This window comes from Macaca thibetana, chromosome 15 (assembly GCF_024542745.1).
Source record: "Macaca thibetana thibetana isolate TM-01 chromosome 15, ASM2454274v1, whole genome shotgun sequence".
Lineage (NCBI taxonomy): Eukaryota > Metazoa > Chordata > Mammalia > Primates > Cercopithecidae > Macaca > Macaca thibetana.
The window spans coordinates 74,465,904-74,489,526 of NC_065592.1; the positions used below are offsets into that span (position 1 = coordinate 74,465,904).

Genomic DNA, 23,623 nt, shown 5'->3' on the forward strand with positions numbered 1-23,623 from the left:
AAAAAAAGTCCAGGACCAGACAGATTCACAGCCGAATTCTACCAGAGGTGCAAGGAGGAGCTGGTACCATTCCTTCTGAAGTTATTCCAATCAATAGAAAAAGAGGGAATCCTCCCTAACTCATTTTATGAGGCCAGCATCATCCTGATACCTGATCCTGGCAGAGACACAACAAAAAAAGAGAATTTTAGACCAATATCCCTGATGAACATTGATACAAAAATCCTCAATAAAATATTGGCAAACCAAATCCAGCAGCACATCAAAAAGCTTATCCACCATGATCAAGTTAGCTATATCCCTGGGATGCAAGGCTGGTTCAACATACACAAATCAATAAATGTCATCCAGCATATAAACAGAACCAAAGACAAAAACCACGTGATTATCTCAATAGATGCCGAAAAGGCCTTTGACAAAATTCAACAGCCCTTCATGCTAAACACTCTCAATAAATTCGATATTGATGGAACGTATCTCAAAATAATAAGAGCTATTTATGACAAACCCACAACCAATATCATACCAAACTGGCAAAAACTGGAAGCATTCCCTTTGAAAACTGGCACAAGACAGGGATGCCCTCTCTCACCACTCCTATTCAACATAGCGTTGGAAGTTCTGGCCAGGGCAATCAGGCAAGAGAAAGAAATAAAGGGTATTCAATTAGGAAAAGAGGAAGTCGAATTGTCCCTGTTTGCAGATGACATGATTGTATATTTAGAAAACCCCATTGTCTCAGCCCAAAATCTCCTTAAGCTGATAAACAACTTCAGCAAAGTCTCAGGATACAAAATCAATGTGCAAAAATTGCAAGCATTCTTACACACCAATAACAGACAAATAGAGAGCCAAATCATGACTGAACTCCCATTCACAATTGCTTCAAAGAGAATAAAATACCTAGGAATCCAACTTACAAGGGATGTGAAGGACCTCTTCAAGAACTACAAACCACTGCTCAACAAAATAAAAGAGGACACAAACAAATGGAAGAACATTCCTTGTCATGGATAGGAAGAATCAATATTGTGAAAATGGCCATACTGCCCAAGGTAATTTATAGATTCAATACCATCCCCATCAAGCTACCAATGACTTTCTTCACAGAATTGGAAAAAACTATTTTAAAGTTCATATAGAACCAAAAAAGAGCCCGCATTGCCAAGACAATCCTAAGCCAAAAGAACAAAGCTGGAGGCATCATGCTACCAGACTTCAAACTCTACTACAAGGCTACAGTAACCAAAACAGCATGGTACTGGTATCAAAACGTAGATATAGACCAATGAAACAGAACAGAGCCCTCAGAAACAATACCACACATCTACAACCATCTGATCTTTGACAAACCTGTCAAAAACAAGAAATGGGGAAAGGATTCCTTATTTAATAAATGGTGCTGGGAAAACTGGCTACTCATATGTAGAAAGCTTAAACTGGATCCTTTCCTTACACCTTATAGAAAAATTAATTCAAGATGGATTAAAGACTTAAATGTTAGACCTAAAACCACAAAAACCCTAGAAGAAAACCTAGGCAATACCATTCAGGACATAGGCATGGGCAAGGACTTCATGTCTAAAACACCAAAAGCAATGGCAACAAAAGCCAAAATTGACAAATGGGATCTAATTAAACTAAAGAGCTTCTGCACAGCAAAAGAAACTACCTTCAGAGTGAACAGGTAACCTACAGAATGGGAGAAAATTTTTGCCATCTACTCATCTGACAGAGGGCTAATATCCAGAACCTACAGAGAACTGAACCAAATTTGCAAGAAAAAGCAACCCAGTAAAAAAGTGGGTGAAGGATATAAACAGACACTTCTCAAAAGAAGACATTTATGCAGCCAATAGACACATGAAAAAATGCTCATCATCACTCGCCATCAGAAAAATGCAAATCAAAACCACAATGAAATACCATCTCACACCAGTTAGAATGGCCATCATTAAAAAGTCAGGAAACAACAGGTGCTGGAGAGGAGGTGGAGAAATGGGAACACTTTTACACTGTTAGTGGGACTGTAAACTAGTTCAACCATTGTGGAAAACAGTGTGGCGATTCCTCAAGGATCTAGAACTAGAAATACCATTTGACTCAGCCATACCATTACTTGGTGTTTACCCAAAAGATTATAAATCATGCTGCTATACAGACACATGCACACGTATGTTTATTGTAGCACTATTCACAATAGCAAAGACTTGGAACCAACCCAAATGTTCATCAGTGACAGACTGGATTAAGAAAATGTGGCACATATACACCATGGAATACTATGCAGCCATAAAAAAGGATGAGTTCATGTCCTTTGTAGGGACGTGGATGCAGCTGGAAACCATCATTCTGAGCAAACTATCGCAAGACCAGAAAACCAAGCACCGCATGTTCTCACTCATAGGTGGGAATTGAACAATGAGAACACTTGGACACAGGAAGGGGAACATCACACACTGGGGCCTGTCGTCAGGTGGAGGGAAGGGGAAGGGATAGCATTAGGAGATATACCTAATGTAAATGACAAGTTAATGGGTGCAGCCCACCAGCATGGCACATGTATACATATGTAGCAAACCTACAGGTTGTACACATGTACCCTAGAACTTGAAGTATAATTTAAAAAAAATAAAATGATAGGAGAAAAAAATTATACACATCTCTTTTGTTTAAAAAATAGAATCATACTGCAAATATATTATAAGCTGTTTTTTCCATTTTCCAATTAACACTATATCATAAATATTTCCACATATTAGAAACATTCTTTTACAAGTAACATTATACGTAGTATTCAATCATAGAAATAGATCTTAACCAGTCTTTTATTGATTAATACTGGCTTTCCAGATTTTGTTTTTGTTTTCTAATATTGCCAGTGTTGCAACTGAGAGTTGTGTGTGTGTGTGTGTGTGTGTGTGTGTGTGTGTGTGTGTGTGTGTATGTGTGTATGAGTTTATGGGTGTGGGTGGGTAGGTGTTGTGATTCTTTGAAAATATTTATAAGTTCGTTGGTAGCATAAACTCCTAGTAGTGGAATTGCTGGATCAGAGAGTACATGTATCTTATAGCTTGACAGATACTAATGAGTTGACTTCCAAAAGCTTATATTTACAGTTTTGTCAACAATCCCGGGGAGTGCCCTTTTCTCCATCCTTCTAGAAACAATGAGTGTCGTTACCTTTGAAATGTTTGACTTTCTAAATAGTGTAAAATATCTTATAGTTTTGAATTTTACTCCTTTATTTCGTAAGATTATCTTTAATAAAAGTGTATTGTCAGTTTCTATAAATTATTGATTTTTAAGGACTCTATCTAAACTAAGAAATTAGACCCTTGTCTGTGATATGTTACAACTTTTTCCCCTGTGTCATTTATGTTTAGATTTTGCTAGTGGCATTTTTTGGTCATACATAAGTTTTCAAATATTATGTGGTAAAATATAATCAGTATTTTCTTTGAGAACTTCTGGTTTTGTGTTCTGCTTCAAAATACCTTTACTCTTCCAAGATTATAAATAAATTTACTTATGATATTATCTAAAACTTTATTGTTTAATACTTTACACATAAATCTTTGATTGACTCACTATTACTTTTGGTATAAAGAATAAGTTAGGGCTGGGTGTGTGTCTCATGCCTGTAATCTCAGTGCATTGGGAGGCCTAGGCAGGAGGACCACTTGAGACCAGGAGTTCAAGACCAGCCTAGGCAACATAAAGAGACCCTGTCTCTACAGAAAAAAAAAATTTAAAAAATTAGCTGGGCTTGGTGGTGTGCATGTGCAGTCTTAGCTACTTGGGAGACTGAGGTGGGAGGATTACCTGAGCCCAGGAGTTTAAAGTTGTAGTGAGCTCTGATAGCACTATACTCCAGTCTGGACCACAGAGTGAGACTCTTATCTCCAAAAATGAAAAAAATAAAGATAATGAAAAAAGAATACGTTTGGGATTTTTTTTTCTTCCAAATACATACCCCAACTACATTTGAAATTCAATTCAGACGAAGTGAAGTTTCACATGTTATTTTGGGACCAGTATGCAGAGCGCTATGAATGCTACAATAAGGAGTTTGAATTTTATCCTATGAGCAACATGAATCTTTTGAAAGTCTCTAAAGCAAGTGAGAAACATCATCTAGAGAGTGTTTTATGAATATAATTTTATGTCTGTGTGAAGCACCATCTGAAGGAAGGAAAGAAGGGAGAGGGAGGCGAAATGAATGAATAATTAGGAGGCCAATTAAAATATCCCGGGCAAAAAGCAATGAGGACCTAGTGAGGGCAATGTTAATGGGACTAACGAGGAGGGGATGGAATGATGAGTGCTACATGTACTTCTTAGAGTCCTTGCAGGTTGGTGTGAGTAAGAGCCCCAGAGATTCCTGTTCTAGTTCCACTAAGTCATGCAGTTACTGGGTGGCTGAGTCAGGATTAAAACCCAAGTCTCACTCCCATTTTAGGGGCATATGTGCCACAATACCTCTTCAGCTCTTTCTGGATGTGGGTGTACCTGCTCTGGACTGGGGAAGAGGGGAAACAGAGTGGTGAAGGGAAGTGAACATAATTCTAGTGGTTAATAATGGGAAACTCAGGTGGGGAGTTCAGTGACAGGGACAGGGAATGAGTTTGATGTGGGGCTGATGGAGTTTGAGATACTTGAGGAACAGTTATATGGACATTTCAGCAGGGAGTTGGAACTAGGTGGCCAGAGGCCAAAATTAGCCTTGTGGATTTGCTCTTCATTTGTGAAGGCATGATAGTTGATTGTGTGGGAGTGAATGAGATTGTCTTGGCTGAGTGTGGAGCAGGAAGAGAAAGCTCTGAGAAGATAAAACTCTGGGATATCTAACATGTAAGGGGAAAGAGGAGAAACGAAGTTAGTAAGAACACCAGGCAGAGAAGCAGAAAAAAGAAGAGTTCATGTTATGAAGACTAGGAGAGAACACTGTCTCAAAAAGCAGGAACAGTTGGTAATGAGTACTTTAGAGACTTGGTTGGAGATTAAGAGACATTGGAGGAGTCATTTAAGTATGGTGGGACTCTCAAAACAACTGCACTGGACTGCACGGTGGAGAAGGAGGAAGTACGACATTTCCAAGAAGTATAATATAGTAATGAAAGGGAACAAGGAAAGAAAGAATGGTATCTTTACATAGTGGTGTGGAGAAGAGAAGATGCTACTTACTAGCTAGGTGACCTTGGGCAAGTTACTTGATGTCTCTGAAGCCTCAGTTTCTTAATAATAATGATAATTTTCATCATAATAACTGTTATATTACCCATAATAATTTCATAATAATTTTAGCTTATTAGGTTGTTGTGAGAATTAAATGAGAAGATATATTTTCAGCACTTAGCACAATAGCTGGTGCACAGTAGAAACTCAATACGTTTATTATTATTGTCATTAATATTGAGGTTTATATTGGGATGTGATAGACTCTTGAGTATGCTTCAATGCAGAAAGAAAGTAGCCAATGAAAAGAGGAAAACTTATATAATATTTCCAGAGGAGACAGAGAAGAGAGGGGGAAAGAACACGAGTGGAAGGATCAGCTTGGAAAGGAAGAGGCACACTTCTTCCTGCAGGAGAGGAGGAACTAGTGAGAGAATGAGAGAATATGTGAGGTTTTAAGGTCTAGGGATGTGAACTTAAGGGTCTTATAAAATGGCTTCAATCTTTGTAATGTAGGTTCTGAAAGAGTTACAGAGATTAACAGAAATAAGCATTGGTTTGAAGTTTTAAGGATAAGTGGGAAAAATCGGAAACAGATCCTTAGAGAATATAAAATAGAATTAACTTTGGAACGTGGTATTATTGTTCAGTGAGCATAGAAGATTTCGGTTTTGGAAGATAAAAAAATGTTCTGGAGATGGAGGGTGGTGATGGTTGTACAACAGTGTGAATGCCGCTGAACTGTACACTTAAAAAATGGTCAAAATGGTAAATTGTATATTATGTATGTTTTACCACAATTTAAAAAAATGGTTCAAAAAAGAGTTTTTTAAATGGGAGTGTAAGAAGTAGAAAGATGGGAGTTTGTTCATAAATGGAAGAATTCCAGTGCTCCTTGTCTTAGAGAGAAAGATGTTCTGATGATGATGGTGGTCAGAATGAGATTTTTTGGGTGAATGCTGAGGAATGTTAAAGAGTCAAAGCAATGACCGAGAGTGACAACAGCAATGAAGTTGCCAAGGGTGACAACAGCAGAGGCAACAGCGAACAGAAAAGGAGGTCAGGGTCCCTAGTGACCGCAAAGGAAAGACATTAGTATAAATAGTTGGGCCCTGGGTTGGGGATGGGGTTAGAAAGGCCTTCTCTACTAGCCCTGGGAAATGTGCACACAAGAAAATGGAGTGGGTTTTCAGAATATGGCATCACCAGGGGAAAGTCACATTTTAGATAATCAGGAAATAGTGCTTTTGAAGGAAAAGGAGGGAGAGAGTAAGGTGTATGCATGTGGGTGGGTAGGGAACATCCCAGAGGAAATGACATACATTTAAATTAGGGAAACAACATGAAAGATTTTAACCTGTCAAGAAATGATAATTAAATAAAATAATTTAAATAGAAATTTGTTAGTTGGTCATTCACCTCTGAACAACAACAACAATGAGAAATATAAGAGATACTGTCTTTTTCAAAGTTGCAAATTCACATAGTTGTCTTTTTGGCTGAAGAAATCTTCCAGAAACTTACATTCAAGAAATATTGAGCACCCTTTACATGCCAGGGACTATGTATTCCACCAGCATTAACTCATGAGGTGCTGCATGAATATTTTCATTGCACATTGTCATATTATCTACATCTGATCAGCTGGAAAATCATTTATTGAATCACTAACCTTTTATATGCCGGACAATGCTCTTTGATTAGCAATTTTCCACTTTTAAATGCTAATACATTTAAGAATGTTAAGTTGGCTATTGGCTTTTCTTCTTTTATTCTGAATTTTACTTTCAGAATAAATTCATTTAATCAGATTGATTTGCTGTGATGAGTCTTGTTACAATGCAGAGTTTATGAGAAATTCTTACTAAAAATACATACTCATTATGGAAAATTTAGATAATACAGAAAAGAGAAAGTTTGACCTTTGATGTCCTAGGGAGTAGTTAAATTATCTGAAAAGAGACACAACTGGGAATCATTGTAAGGAAATCCTAACCTTCCCGAGATCCTGAGGGCACAAATGATGCTGGATTTGCCTCTGTTTGTACTATAGCATGGAGTGCTGCCTAAAAACATTAATAAATAAAATACTACTTCTAGCACTGGGCTAGGTGCTGGGGATACAGTACTGAACAAAGCAAACTGTCTTGCTCTCCTGGAGTTTACTTTCTATTGGGGAGAAAGAAGTTGCTCACATAGTAGTACAAATACGTTATTAATGAACAGTGATAGATAAGAATTGGACTGGTAAAGAAGATAAAGTAGAATGGTACTAAGGTAGTGTAGTCAGAGAAGGTGACATTTAAACTGCACCCTAAAGGGTATGAGGAACATATGAAAGGGAAGAGACACAGGGAAGAGAAAACCTCAGGGGCAAAGGCCTTGAGATGGACAGAAGCCGCAGTGCTCAGTGAACAGAGAGTGCTAGTGTGGCTGGAGCAGAGTGGGCAATGGGGAGAGTATAATGTGAAGGGGTTGCAGACAGAAGGGGACAGAAGCTCAGTTGGGCTGGGCCCTGGAGGCCAGAGGAAGAAGCTTGGATTTTATCCAGAGTGTATTGAGAAGCCATAGATGAGTTTTGAGTAATATGGGATGTGATTTGATTTTTATTTTTAAATTAGTGCTGTGACTATCATGTGAGAAACAGACGGAGGGCAATAAGAGGGAAGGGATGAGACCAGCCAGGAGTCTGCATTAATTCAGATGCTTAATAATGGTGGTTGTGGTGATGATGATAATGATGTAGTACTAGCTGCAGTGTTTGGTGTCTTCTGTAAGACTGATGCTCTACATATATTATCTCTAATGTCACTGTGATTCTGGAGTTTGGGTATGATTGTCTCCCTTTTAGAAGTGAAGAAATAGTGGCTCTTGCAAAAGGTCACATAGGTAAGAGGTAGCAAAGCCAGAATCTGATATTAGGGCTATCTGGCTCTTTCTCTTAGTTCATGGAGAACATTGGTAGAATGGGGCATAATTGAATCCCAGGACCTTATATTTCATTCACCTCTTTGTCAAGCTTGCTTTTCCTTGAATGGGAATAGGATCTATGGGGATATACTGGGATGAATGAACATATTGCTGGGTACTGGAAGCAATACCAGTGGAACCAGTGGAAGAAGACTGGTCCTGGCTGATAGGGAGAGGAAATGGGGATTATGACTAAGTTTGCCAACACAATATGACTTCATTCTGGGAGATTTTGCAAAGGGGCAGAAGTGGAGAAGAAGCAGGGGGTGGCAGCACAGAGGAGGGTGTCACACCAATCCTCTCCTCCCTTGGGTGTAGCAGTTTCACTTCTTTCTTAAGGGAGATTAGAATACGTGATATGGAAGAAGGGAAGATTGAAGTTTGGGGAACAATGAGACAGCACCCTCCTCACCCAAACTGGATCACTTCCAGTCCCCTATCCACTACCCTGAAAGTTTCTGTCTGCCACTTTCCTGGACCCTGGGGAGAAACTTCTCCTAGAGAAAGGAAATACTCTATAAAGATATCTAGTTGATCAATCTATGAGTCAAGCCAAACTCCTTGTGAGAAGAGGGAGGAATGGTGTGAGATTTTAGGGAAACTTTCTTTTATGTCTTTAAGGTAAACAGTACTTATCATTTGTAAAGCACGTCTATGCTTTGCCTTGGTTTTCCTGGATGCGGTCTTATCTAGTCATTTTTATACATTGGCACTACCTGCCCCATCAACCTTTCCAACCTTACTTACCCCTTCCTCCATACTCTCTACATTTAGACCGATTAGACTGTTTACTGTTCCTCAATTCACCATGCACTTACACCTCCATGGCTTTGCTCAAACTATTCCTCTTGCTAGTGCTACCTCTTCCCTTTGTCTGGGAAACTTCTGTTTAACCATTGGAACCCAATTCAAATGTTTTGATCTCCCTGACAACCCACAATCAAGCTGACTTTATTGTTTCCTCTCTCCCTTCCTTATATATTATATACATAATATATCCAACTCTGTTTGTTTTCCTGCCTCCTCCACTGCTAGGTCCTTGGGAACAAGGGTTGTGCTTTAGTCATCTTTATTTCCCCAGAAATTATCCACAGCAGGCACTCAGTAAATGTTCTGTAATTTGGATCAGTCCTTACAGAAACGCTATAAACTAAGTAAGGCAGGCATCATCCACTAGGCAGATGTAGGGATCCTACCCAAATCCCAAAGATCTGCAGAGAAATGGAGCTAGACTCCCTGGTTGAGCTGTTATGAGGTTGGCACTACTTCACCATTTTTGACCTACAGAAATGACAGTCTTATGTGCCTCAGTCTACTAGGACTCACATCTTCTTGTTCTTGGGTCAGTGCTCTTTGTAAAGCATTTTTAAAATCTGACTTTCCAGCTGGCCTGTGGCTCTGCAGTTTTAGTGTGACTGAACATTTCAAATTATTCAGTTCAAGTTGTTTTATTCCCCTCCTGGGCCCCCGCCCATGCCTCACATACTTTGGGAGCCCCAGTGGATCAAGTCTGTAGTACTCTTTAAGAAGCAAAGGTAGATTGGCGTCCCCTTCCCAAGCTTAGACCCAGGATTTTCTCCCTTCCCTCAAGTCCCTGCAGCTCTCCAGGTCTCAGTTTCCTTGTCTTCAAAACAAGGAGGGTATGCTAAAGCTAGCATTTTCCTCCCTGTTTCCTGTGTTCCTGTACAGGTTCCTCATTTAGCCCATTTCTTTCCTTCTCCCAGGGCCCCTTCTATCCTGGCAGCTCCACTAACACAAAGGGTGCCATCCTCAGAAAATATACAAATTCTGCCTCAGTCCTGTGATCTCCTCTTCTCCTTTCTACTAACCTTACAGCAGGACAAAATTACAGTGAAAAGAAAAGTCCACAGAGTCTGCAGCATTTTTTTTTTGTTTTTTTGTTTTTATTTGTTTTTTTCTTTAGTACCCAAATATCTGAAAGCTGATTTTTTTTTTTGAGTCAGTGTTTTGCTGTGTCACCTAGGCTGGAGGGCAGTGGCATGATCATAGCCTCACTGAACTCCTAGGTTCAAGGGATCTTCCTGCCTCAGTCTTCCAAGTAGCTAGGAATACAGGCATGTGCTACCACGCCCAGTTAATTTTTCATTTTTGTGGAGATAGGGTCTTGCTTTGTTGCCCAGGTTGGTCTCAAACTCCTGGCCTCAAGTGATACTTGCATCTTGGCTTCCCAGAGCACTGGGATTACAGGTGTGAGCCACCATGCCTGGCTGTTGTTTAATGGATTCAGAAAGCTCTCAGTGCTGGAAGAAAGCAATGTATGGAAAAAAAAAATCCAACATGGTGCATAGAGACCTTTGGTTTTAGTTTAACTCTAAAGTTGAGATCATTTTTTTTCTTTTACTTTTTAAATGCATTTTACATAAAATTGGACAAGTAATGTAAAAATTCAAAGGAGTATGAAATATTTAGCAAGAGTATGTAGAGTTAAATAAAATTTCTCCTTTTTTTGTTGTTTTTGTTTTTTATTTTAGAGACAGAGTCTTGGTCTGTAATCCAGACTGAAGTGCATAGCTGATTGCAACCTTGAACTCCTGGCCTCAAGTGATCCTCCTGCCTTGGTCACCCAAAGTGCTGAGATTAGAGGCATGAGCCACCATGCCTAGCTCTCCTGTATTTTTTATAATTAGCCCTTATATAGTGTTTACTATGTGCCAAGAACTGTAGTAACTGCTTCACATATTTAAGTTATTCAATTATTACTGCAATCTTGTTAGGGTACCATTATTATTATCCCTTTTTTATATATGAGGAAACTGAGGTACAGAGGAATCAAGTAAATACCCAAGGCCTCATAGCTGAAACCCCAAGCAAACATTTTCAGAGTTCATGAGGTGCTTCAGGAAATGGTTGGAGGAATCCAAATCCGTTGCATTCCAGATCTTCCTCCCTAGCCGCTGCATCCAGAGCAGAAAACGCCTACCTAGAAAGTTTTCTAGATAGAAGAGGTTTTACTGGTAAGAAAACAAAATTAAAACTTTGAAAATATGTCATTAGGCTACCTTAATTATTTGACCCTATAAGGAGGATGATAGAGTGAGACCCAGCTCATATACCGTCAGTGGTAGTCAAGCTAGAGAAGATTTAGTAGCATCATAAGGAGAAAGCATTACACTTAATGATTGGAAGAAGTTTTCAAAACTTTGTAAAGAGTAGAATCCTTTTCTGAAAAAAAAATATTGCATAGGAAGCCTAATAGATAAGACAAAATCATTAATTTATTAATATAAATATGCTTCATAAGTTTACATTTATATTTACTCATTATAAAGTTATTTAATGAAATATACTGTTTCCACCATAATAATGGATTAATTGCCATGAACAGCCCTCCTGATAAAACAACTAAAATGCTGCAAGAAGTATTTTAAAATATATTTTCAAACAACATTGAGGGGGCATGAATGGGAGGCTAGCAACCTTGGCTTTTTTCTAAAGTTGTCTACTATATCCTAGAGACAAAGAGGAAGAATTATGTAAAGAACCAGGACCAGGAGATAAAGCTCAGGATATGTCTAAGATGGGGAGTCTAACAGGAAACTGCTGCATAAACCTGGACTCTCAAAGGACCACATTCACAATAGAAGGGTGATCAAGATAAATAAACTCCACAGAAGGGAATAGCCAGAAACCTTGTCTGTCTTAACTCCAGCCCTTGCTGGAAGGAAACACATATCTCTAAGAATTTATCTTCTCAGGACAAGTTAGCCCCTACATGGGTTTGTAGTCTGAAATCATACTAGTTGTGTGCTTCTGAAAGCCTGAAATAGAGAATTAAGTATAACATAGTTTTAGGTTGGCAGTGCCCCAAGGCAAATACAAATCTTATCTTGAAGAACTCAGCTGCTACGCAAACCACCAAGCATTCCCACAGAAAAGCCTTCAGGACAAATGAGTAGTCTGCAGTCAAAATTTGCAAAGCAAACAAGAATACTAGACACCATGGTGAGAACCCACAAAACGAACAGGTAGCAGAAACCAGGCACAAAGCCTTTGTGTATTAGAACAAGCAGAAATAACATATAAAATAACTGATTTTAATATTGTTAGATATATTTCTAAAAGATTGAAAATACAAACAATAAACATGTATATTTGTAAAAGATCCAAATAGAATATCTAGACATAAAAGATGTATTATTGACATTAAAACTCAATGGTTCAATTAAACAGAAGATTAAACACAAATAAAAAGAGTCAGTGACCTAGAGAACATGTCTGAAGTATTCCACAGAATACAATCCAGAGATACTTGGAGGTGGAAAATATGAAAAGAGGGCAAAAGACTTGGAAGAAAAATGAGACAGTTTTATGTCTATTTGGAATGGTAGAAGGAGGTGCTAGGACAGAGATGGAACAATATTTGAAGATGGAACAATATTTGAAGAAATAATGGCTGACAACATTTCAGAATTGTTGAAAGATCTTAATCCTCAGATCTAAGAATTTCAATGAATCCCAAGCAGATAGAGAGAAAGAAAGGACTGGGGGTGGTGGCTCAAGCCTTGTAGTCCCAGCACTTTTGGAAGCTGAGGTGGGATGATCTCTTGAGGCCAGGAGTCTTAAGACCAGCCTGGGCAACATAGCAAGACCCCATCTCTACAAAAAAATAATAATTAAAAAAATTAGCCAGGTGTGGTGGCGGACACCTGTAGTTCCAGCTGGTAGGGAGGCTGAGGTGGGAGGATTGCTTAAGCCCAGGAGTTTGAGGCTGCAGTAAGTTAGGATTATGTCACTACACTGCAGCCTGGATTACAGAGTAAGACCTTGTCTCTAAAAAGAGAGAGAGAGAAAAGAAAAATCCACATCTTGATATATTAGTTATGCAATTGCAGATTATTAAAGAAAAAAAGACCAGCCAGAGCACCATAATGAGCCCTCATCTCTACAAAACATAAAAGAGAAAAATTAGCTGTGCATAGTGATATGTGCCTGTGGTCCCAGTTACTCAGGTGATTGAGGTAGGAGGGTCGCTTGAGCTAGACAAGTCCAGGCTCTAGTTAGCTGTGATCACATCACTGCACTCTAGCCCCTGGGTGACAGAGTGAGACCTTGTTTCAAAAGAAAAAAGAAAAGAGAAGATTGTAAAGTCAGTTATTGAGGACAATAAAACTATTTGGAGGAGGAAAAAAATCACCCATCCATATGGATGGAAGTTTACAGTCTTAGAGAGTAGCCCTAGAACTTGTGAAATAAACATTTGATATTTGCAGAACCAAGGTGCACCTTGTAGTCAACTGAGCATTATTAAAAACTGCAGAGGTGGCTTAAAACTCCTTATTTTACAGATGAGGAAAGTGCCACTCAGAGCAGGCAAAGGGTCTTCCCCAAGGTCACACAGCTAGTGAATGGGTATGTGGTGGAGCCAGGACCAGAACTCAGGTCTCTTAACTCACAGAGCAATAGTTGTGACTGCTCTTCCCTCTATCCTGCTGCCATTTCTTTATTCAGCAACAAAGAAAAAATGTGAAGAAAAGTAGAGTTTCGTTTACATTGGAACTTTTTGGTGATTCCTTATGTTTCATGTATAGAATTTAATAACTGAATACATTCTTACACAGTGCAATATCCCATCGCCAAGAACCAATGAAACTGCTCACATTTTTGGATGGGGGTAAGGGGATGCAGTCTTGATTTGTTTCCTTATAGCTTATAACATAGTATGAGGGGAGTGTAAGAAAGTTTTAGAAAATGTGATTAAATCTGAGTCATGGAAATCAGTTATGGCACAGCATTCTGTAGAAGGTGGTAAGGGTAACAAGAGGTAGGTGCAAATCTCAGCACATACAAAGACTGCTGAGAAATACATAGGGGAAAGACAGGTGCCAAGACACAGCATGTATTATATATACCTGAGTCAGTAGGTCAAATAAATTCACAAAACTGTAAAATAAAAGAATCTATTCTGCCTGAGTTCACTGCTTTGGATCTGGCTTGGTTTGCTTTCTGAAAAGTTCGTACCTTAGATCCACAAAGGAAAACAATTTGCAAGGATAGGTAATGCCTATGTATCAAAATGTATCACCCTGTTTATTCATGAAAAGATACTATTGCATGTATGTGCATGCATGCATGAAAAATTATTTCTATACATAATTCATCACAAATACATGCCAAAAAGTAAGAGAGCATTTGTAATTGGCAACAGTACAATCAAACAAATTGCTTAACCAAGGATGAGAACTTGCCTATTAAGTCACTTTTGATTCTGGGAATAGTACTCAGATTCTAAAGCCTAAAGTGGTTTGCATGACTTAATTACAAAAGCTAACAACAATAGTTCTTTGGGCAGTACTCTAAATCCTATCAGCTGATTTGCTGTTTGTTTTGAAAGAGAAGCATGAGATTTTCAGATGGCAAAGCTTTGGATTTTGATACCCATCTTCAAAACAGAATACAATATATATTTTTAAATTAGTTTCTTTGTAGGAAAGCAGGCTAATTTGGGTATGGCACGTTTTTCAAACACATAAAACATTAATAAGAGATTTATTCCAGATTTTACCGTTATATAGTTAGAGCCAGTGAAAGTGTGCCTAAGTTCTATTCCCACTACGTAGAGATGCCACTAGATGCCTCTGGAATTGATTCTGGGAGACTTCATCTGAAGGCAGCTTTAGGAAATAACAAGGAATAACAAGAGGAGTTTCTGAAAAGATGAATTAGATGCTTATAGAAATAGGGAAAGAAGGGCCGGGCGCGGTGGCTCAAGCCTGTAATCCCAGAACTTTGGGAGGCCGAGACGGGCAGATCACGAGGTCAGGAGATGGAGACCATCCTGGCTAACACGGTGAAACCCCGTCTCTACTAAAAAAAATACAAAAATTAGCCGGGCGCCATGGCGGGCGCCTGTAGTCCCAGCTACTCAGGAGGCTGAGGCAGGAGAATGGCGTGAACCCGGGAGGCGGAGCTTGCAGTGAGCTGAGATCCGGCCACTGCGCTCCAGCCTGGGGGACAGAGCGAGACTCCGTCTAAAAAAAAAACAAAAAAAACCCAACTTAGGACCAAGAGAAGGGGTTGGCCTGGGACTTCTGGGAACATTTTTCTGCTTGAAATAAGGGGCATGTGAGGAGTAAGTGCTTCTTGGCCTCTACTCCTTCGGCTTCTCTGAGTATCTGATGCTCAGAGCTGGGCCAACCATCTTTTACCATGAAGAGAGATTGTAGATGCTCTGAGGATGGTAGAGTAGAAGGGTGGGAAGACCCTGAGTCCTTGATGATATCCTTGATTTTTGACACCAACTCTGAGACTGCCCGACTAAACTTCTGATTAAGTGAGCAAAAAGTGTCCTTATGTTTTAAGCCTCGTTCAGTTTTGTGTTCCCCAGTTGCAGCTAAAAGTATATCAAGTGATATAAATTCTCTTTATTTTTTGTGTAAGTGTAATCTGCGTTGGCTTTTTCTAAATCCTAAAAAGAAATGGCAAATAACTAATGTATTCTGGACATTGCTTTAATAATGTCTTTATTATAGTTGAATTGTTTAAACATTTTAATGTTTAAATAATGTTATGTTTTAAAGAAAATTTTAGTATAACATGGATATGTAAATTCCTGTGCTAAAAATCAAGAAAATAATATTAAATATGATAGAAAAGCATGATATATCAAAAAATAGAAAAAATAAACTGAAAATCTGTTGTATCAGAACAAGATTTTAAAAACTTATAAGTAACTCTTTGAGGTACTCTTTTAAAAAAAAAAAACAAGTGCAGATTACCAGTAATAGTACTGTTATTACTATTTTATTTTTGCAAAACAGTAAAACATCAGTTATGTTTGTTTACAAAACATTTAGTGTATTTAAATTTGTCTACAAAATGATTATGAATATCATATACATGTAAGTCATGCCTTAAGTCATCGTGGGACAAATAGTGACAAAATGAAATGACTTGCCAAGACTTTGAAAATCAAACTTCATAAAATCCTAAAGCAAAGGAAGGAATAATAAACATAAATTCTTGGTTGTTACGTCTGGGGGAAACCAAAGGAGATGCAATTAGGTAGTGACACAGAGGAGCCTTCAAAGGTATAAGAAATATTCTATTTTTTAAACTGCATGATAAATACACAGGTATTTGTTTTCTTATTTTTCTCCAGAACTTACACTTACATATACATTCCATATATTAGTTTATGTGTATGATATATTTCTTAATTAAAAAGCTTGAAAGAAAGAAAATCAATCTTCAGTTAACATTCTACTCATAAAGTCAACTGTTAAGCAGACTTCCCTATCCTCCAGGAACAAATGTAGCTACCAAGTAAAAAAAAAAAAAAAAAAAAAATCAGTTAATACAACATCAACACTTTCAAAATTAAAAAGAAATTGCTGCCTGACAGCAGGAATGCATTATTTAAAATTCTGTGGTTATATTTTAAAAGAACAAGTGGGCTAATATAAAGGGGATTCTATGTGCTAAATGGTGACAATTTGACTAAAACAAAAAAATATGTGAAAGTTTTTCCTTGTGCCAAGACTAAAGTTACAGATAGCGTAACTTTTGCAGGCTTTTCTTCTTGTGTTTGAGATATGCTTATTGAATAGTGACAGAAATAACTGATATTATAGCACAGGTTATTAAAAGTTTTGTAAAGCATGTAATATATTCCACAACACTTTCACTGCCACACCATCCAACTTATCTGGCATAGTCAAAAGCCAAAATGAGAGTCCCTCCCAATGCTGGTATTTAGCTAGTATGCTGCAAGACTGGTTCCTTTCTTATTTGTCTTTGCTAATGCCATGCCAGCTATTAAATATTTTGAATATCACCTGAGTAGAAAGCATGAGATTTTCTTGTACAACCAAATGGCTGCCTGCTAACACACAACATTATTAGATGAAATTAAATGTGATCATTACAAGCCATTTAAAACTTAAGAGTATAGAGGCCTTCTTCTCATAGATATGAAACTTTCTGGCCATTTATCTGAATAAAATAAGCCACAATCTACACCCTGGATATTTCATTTCCATAAAGTTTTAACAGAACTGCCTTGTGCGGTGATCTGAAAATGCAGCTCAAACATCTGGAAGCTTGAGCACCATAGTATGACAAGCTTTTCACTTTGCCTCCTTCATGGGCTGCTCCAGCTATTCCCCAAATTGCTGACTTCATTATTTCTCTGTGGAATTCTTAGTTGGCTCAGCCTTACTTACCTGGTAGCTGGGCTTAGTGGGAAATCTACTAAAGTGAAAAGACTCTGTTAAACCCCAAAGATCTTCCCACTGTGGACAGATGACTTCTTCTTGAGTGTACCCACTGATGTACAGAGAAATAAATATAACTGGTAGCCTTTCCTTTGCCAAGAGACTTTTCATAAAATAGGTACAGTGAACTGCCATTCTAGAGGTTACTAGTTGCTGCATGGTTCCACCTAGACAGTAGGGAGAACCAATGGGTCTAAACCCAGATGCCCTTTTACCAGCTTTTGCCATAAATACCTAGAAAAAAATTGAATGCTGACAAAATAATAGACTTCTAAGTTTTATGCTTTTATGAATTGAGAAATATAGACTTAAACATTTTTTTTCTGTCACATCACAGTGCGAATGACTTTAAATGCTTCTAAATGTTGAATCTGCTTTAATGGGCCTTATAGCACTGAGCAGAAATTCTTCCACTTGACATAATGAAAAGTAATAATAATTGGACAGCCAGATGTAAGCATTACCTGTCACATCCTAGGCATGGTATCCTCCAAACATTTTTTGTAAAACAGCTTATACTCCTTTGATTTAATAGCATCTAATTTATTATATTAAATGACCACTACATACTGACAATTATGATTAAGGTTCCACACACCATATGGCTCTTGAATAAGTCAGTGAAGAAAAAATAATGCCGCCATACATTCAGGTAGTATGGACCTTTTTTCTTATGGGGGAAAAAACAGGAAGCTGGAGATAGTCATTAAATTACATAAGAATGAATATTGGCACTTATTTCTGTGCCTGAAACTTGTTCAAAAGTTTAGGATGAAATATTACTAAAGGAAACTTTAAAATTATGGATCAGGCACAGTGGCTCACACCAGTAATCCTAGCACTTGGAGAGGCTGAGGCAGGAAGGTCACTTAAGCCCAGGAGTTTGAGATCATCCTGGGCAACATAGTGAGACCTCATTTCTACAAAACGTAAAAAAACTAGCCAGGTGAGGCAGCACAGGCCTATGGTCTCAGCTACTTAGGAGGCTGAGGTGGGAGGATAGCCTGAGCCCAGGATGTGAAGGCTGCAGTGAGTTGTGATTGAGCTACTGCTCTCCAGCTAGGGTGACAGACTCTGTCTCAAAAATAAATAATAATAATTATTATTATTTACCAATATGAAGTAGTTATGCTGACTACTGATCAAGTATTGTTAAAACAGGATTGTTAAAGAACGTGGACAAATAATATATATGTATAAGAGATAATGGAAAAATAAAATTTAGGGGGGAAAATCTTTGAAACTAGTAAATTCAGATTTGAGGAAGTTCATGTTTGGGTCTAATAATTCTCCAAAGAAAAGAACAAGTGAAGAAAAGCATATAGTCCTCTAAAAAGAAATTATAAACAACTTAAATAGCATTTCTTAAACAATTGCCATTAATAAGTCAGCAGGCTAAGAAGTTAGAGTGGCTGAGATTTGAGCACAGCAGACACACAAAACTATGAAGTTCTGTGAAACTTTTTAAGGAACTATTGAATATTTGCTAGGAACTACGTGGGAAATAGTGAGCAAAACATTCTTACCATTGCAAAAGGTCTCAGATGCACTAATATGGCTAGGGAAAATTATGACAATCGTTTAATTTATGGAGTGTTCAAAGTGGAGGGGAATTAGATGTAAACTGGGTGCTGATTAAAAGTGAAGCACTCAGCCAAGTTTGTAAGTGAACTTCTCCTTTGTTCTGAAAATAGCAATGGGAATGGCAAAAAAAAAAAAAAAAAAAAAAAAAAAGTTACAGAAGAGAACGATGGCTGGCAGAAACTCTTTCCCTCACACAACAGTGAATGTAGCCCTGAAGGAAATAGATAGAAGATTTTAATGTCACCTCATTAATATTTTCATATTTGAAAATGATGGAAACTTTGAGTAAAAAAATAGCTTCACGAAGAGGATTAGAGATGCACTAAATTAAGTAGTTTGGAATTGTTCTTTAGTTCTTTTTTCTTAATGGGACCTGACCCTGGACTTTAATCTCTGGTCTGAAATTTACTGACTTTATGATTTTGGGTTAGTACTACAATCTTTTCAAATCCCACTGTCTCAATTTCATAAATGGAGATAATATTTACCTCACAGAGGTGCTGTGAGGGATAATGTGGAAGATAAAAGTCTCACTTTTAGTAAATGGTCAGGGATTACTAAACTACCTTTGATGACTGCTTCTAACTTGTTTTACCCACCACAACACCTATCTTGAGTGGGATTTTGTTGCTTGTTTGTTTCAGATTTTACACAGGAGAAAAAAATTCAGGCTCAGGAAAGTTAAGTAAGATCCAAAATTACACAGCTGATGAATGATGGATGATGGACTGGAGGCCTGACTGCCTCTAAAAATTTGTATTTTTACTATTATGCTATATTGCACTCTTCACTTAAAAACATACGAAACAAAAATAAATACCTTCATAGGTATAGTGTAATCTACCAATAATAACATGAGCAGCATGTGCCAGGAGTCCGCTATAGGCAGGAAGCACCCCCAATTCCTCACTGCCCCTTACCACTCCCTGCATACTGAACTTTGCCTGAACTTTTTGAGGCCCACTAAGGTTGTGTCCCCTTAAAAGTTACTTTTGCTTGCAGATGTCAGCACCAGAGAACCTACAGGAAACCGAAGAGATTAGAGGTTCTACCATGATTTCCTGAAGTTCTTGAACCCAACCCAATCATTTTGTTGTTGATAGAATTAAGGTCCATTTCTTTCTGCTGTTCCAGGAGTTCATATTTGGTCTTAATGTTTCTAAATGTTCCTGCTACAAACTGAGACACAAAGAAGGTGAATTCCAATAATCCTCTTGATTTCCACCATGTTTGCCAAAATTTCAACTTGAATGAAAGATACATTGATTTTGGCACAGTCTGACTCACATCTCCAGAAAAACCCTTATGGTATCAGATTTACTGACATATGTATTTTCTGATGTAGACATATATATACACACACATATATATGGAGAATATCTATATGGATATCTATCTATCTATCTATCTATCTATCTATCTATCTATCTATCTATCTATCTATCTATCTTTCTCCCAATGCTGACCCCTCTTCAGTATTTCTTTGTAATGATTTAATTCCCTGATGGAGCTTAACTTTTCACAATTGAATTTCATGCCTATTTCCCCGAAGTTAATTGTAAGCTTTATTTCCTTAATCCCTGGGAAACCCTGGCCTAGAGTGACATTTCCTGTTTCTCAGTCTCTTCCCTTATTTTCAGTTCTGGCTATTTCAACCCCTAAGTGAAAGTTTGCCTCAGGATTCTTTTCTCTCTATAAATGGGAAAGGGAAAGAGGTACTTTCTGGCTGTAGATACTGTAAGCTAGACAGTGATGGGAAAGAGATAAATATCTAGATTGCTTAGGAAATCAATTATGAAGTAACCAAAGATTGGTAGAAGGTCCAGGATCCTTTCAGAGAAGAATGGAGAAAATGTGAAATTTGAGCTGAGGGAAGTGTGATGCTTGTGCTAGAAGTTCTTAACTGTTTAAGACACTACAGAGCTGTGTGATTCAGTTCAAGCACCCTAAACTTTGGGAAATAGAGGATTCTGAAGTTTTCTGAACTCAGAGCAGTACATTTTCTGGGTGGAAATCAAAAGAGGAGCATTAAGTATTCAACAAACAAACTTGAGAAGCAATAAGTAAGAATGTTGGAAACAGTATAGGACCTCAGTGTGGCACAGAAGGATGCTTCAGGTGGGAGAAGCACAGTGCAGAAGAGGAAGTACGGGTCTTTGCCCTAGACGCTTCACTCTCAAGTCTCGGACTTGTATGCAGCCACAGGACATACTTTTGGATTTGTGCTATTTTCTTAATTAAAATAGTATGGAGGCATATATTCATGTGTGGAAAGAAAAGGCAGAGAAAATTGTGAGGAGGCAGAGAGCAAGGAATAAAGAAAAGAAAACAATCTTCAAAAGAAAGTCTGTAAATGAAGAATAGTAGCAAAACTGATGAGCTTTTGAGTTTCTCCATTTAGGGTATCAATTCCTTATTTTTCCACAAAAGTTTATTTTTGAGGGGATGGTACCTCTCAGTTCTTGTATTTGAAACTGAAAGTGAGAAGTAACAGTGAGAAAATTATGACAGTGAAAGAGATCAGACATAACCAACCCCCATCATGCTTTTAACCTCCAAATTGCTTGGTCATTCCTGGGCTTGGGCCAAGCTAACTTTGGGAGAAATTTAGTGTATGGTTTAAATGATAATAACCCTTCCCCAAAAGTAACCATCATGGTAAAACTAATGAAAGACCACCAAGTTAGGAGTTAGAGAGGGGCCTGAATTCTGCCAAGATGTAGGCATAGAAAAATGATTACCAACCATTATTCTGGAGGTCACAAGATTTGCAGCTTCCCCAGTGACTACTGTAAATAACATCACTATTGCATAAGCCAAGATTGACCTTTAGAGATGTCTGTTCAGGTTTTTGCATTTCTGATGACCAGTGACTCCTCTGTGGCCCCCACACAGAAATAGACTCAGCGCACACACGAGGACTATTTTTCACTTGTCTATGATTTTATTCCCAACCAATCAGCAGCACCTATTCCCCTAAGCCCTTTGCCTGTCAAACTAACCTTGAAAAACCCTAGCCTCCAAATTTTTGGGGAGATTTGAGTAATAACTTTAAATCCTCTGTGGCATGGCTGGCCTTGGGTCAATTAAACTCTTCACTGCCATGCCATGGTTTCAGCGAATTGGTTTTGTCTGTGCAGTGGGCAGGAAGAGCCCATTGGGCAATTACATGTTTGTTCCACTTTTACTTTTTTTTTTTTTTTTGAGACCAGATTTAGCTCTTGTTACCCAGGCTGGAGTGCAATGGCATGATCTTGGCTCACTGCAACCTCCACCTCCTGGGTTCAAGCAATTCTCCAGCCTCAGCCTCCCGAGTAGCTGGGATTACAGGCACCCGCCACCACACCCAGCTAATTTGTGTGTGTGTGTGTGTGTGTGTGTGTGTTGTTTTTTTTTTTTTTTTGTAGAGATGGGGTTTCACCCTGTTGGCCAGGCTGGTCATGAACTCCTGACCCCAGGCGATCCACTGCCTCGGCCTCCCAAAGTGTTGGGATTACAGGCTTGAGCCACCACGCTTGGCGATGTCCCCCCTTTACTGAAAACCACTTGTAAACAATTGCAAGCATGTTCGTCTTAAGTAAGCATTAGGAGTTTGAAGTAGAATTATCAACTTGCTTTATAAAGTTTCCAGCCTGGCAACAAAGCAAAGACCCTATCTCTACATAAAATTAAAAAATTACCCAGACACAGTGGTGTGTGCCTATAATTCCAGCTACTTGGGAAGCTGAGACAGAATGATTGCTTGAGCCCAGGAGTTGGAGGCTGTAGTGAGCTAGGGTTACACCACTGTGCTCCAGCCTGCGCTATAGAGCAAGATCCCTTCTCTTAAAAAACATAAAATAAAATAAAATAAAATAAAATAAAGTTTCATGGAGGGGGCAGAATTTACTATAAAAACCATTATAATCTCTTTTAGCAATTTATTAATTTTAGAAATCACCCAAAGGAAAGCAAATGGAATTATGTTAGTAACAGCTATTTTCATCGACTTTTATTGCTATTAGCAATAATAACAAACTGGCCTTATCATTTATTTTTCAGGAAAAAAAACAAAAACAAAAACACAGTTCTCCATGGTTCCCAAGGTTTTACTTTGCAAAATCTGACTAAAAATGTCCCGGAATATTCAGTCTTACCTTGTGGTCTTGTTTTGATTTCTTCCCTGAAGAGCTGCAGCTCTGTGTTCAGAGGAGTCTAGATTCTTTTTATTAACAAAAGTTTGGCAGAGAACCAAATTGCCTTAGAAGGGAGATCTGGGCGGGTGAGATTTTAGCAGGCTTGAAATCTCATGTAAAGAGCCAACAGAGTTGCAATTCTGTCAACTTCTAAGGCTCATTACTTTCTGCATCCTCCCTCCATCTTAATATTTTAAACCAGCAATTATGATTCTTCTGCCCCTAAACTTTATGTTTTGGCTCTCTTTGGAGTTAAACTAAACTTTAACTTCAGCACTGTTCATTTTGAAATTCTTTTGCCATTTATATTTTCACTTTTGGCCATTGGCTTCTTAATTTACAACCTTCATTAAGAGATCAGTTTATTCCAAATTCCTTTATAATAGAAATTTGCGACCCTCTTTGGCATATCAGTAATAAGCAGCTCATCTGCAAATAAAAGCTGTCAGATACTCTGTATTCCAACATATCTGATGTGTCTTC

General features: G+C 38.2%; 1 protein-coding gene across 2 annotated transcripts in view; it reads right to left on the minus strand.

The window, feature by feature from the left end:
- IL33 (interleukin 33) overlaps positions 1-23,200 on the minus strand; it is a 47,872-nt gene extending 24,672 nt beyond the window's left edge. For both annotated transcript variants that reach the window (XM_050761708.1, XM_050761706.1), the window contains exon 1: positions 23,102-23,200. The gene's annotated coding sequence lies outside the window, so the exon portion shown is untranslated. The remainder of the gene's footprint in view (positions 1-23,101) is intronic.
- Between the last annotated feature and the right edge of the window lie 423 nt (positions 23,201-23,623).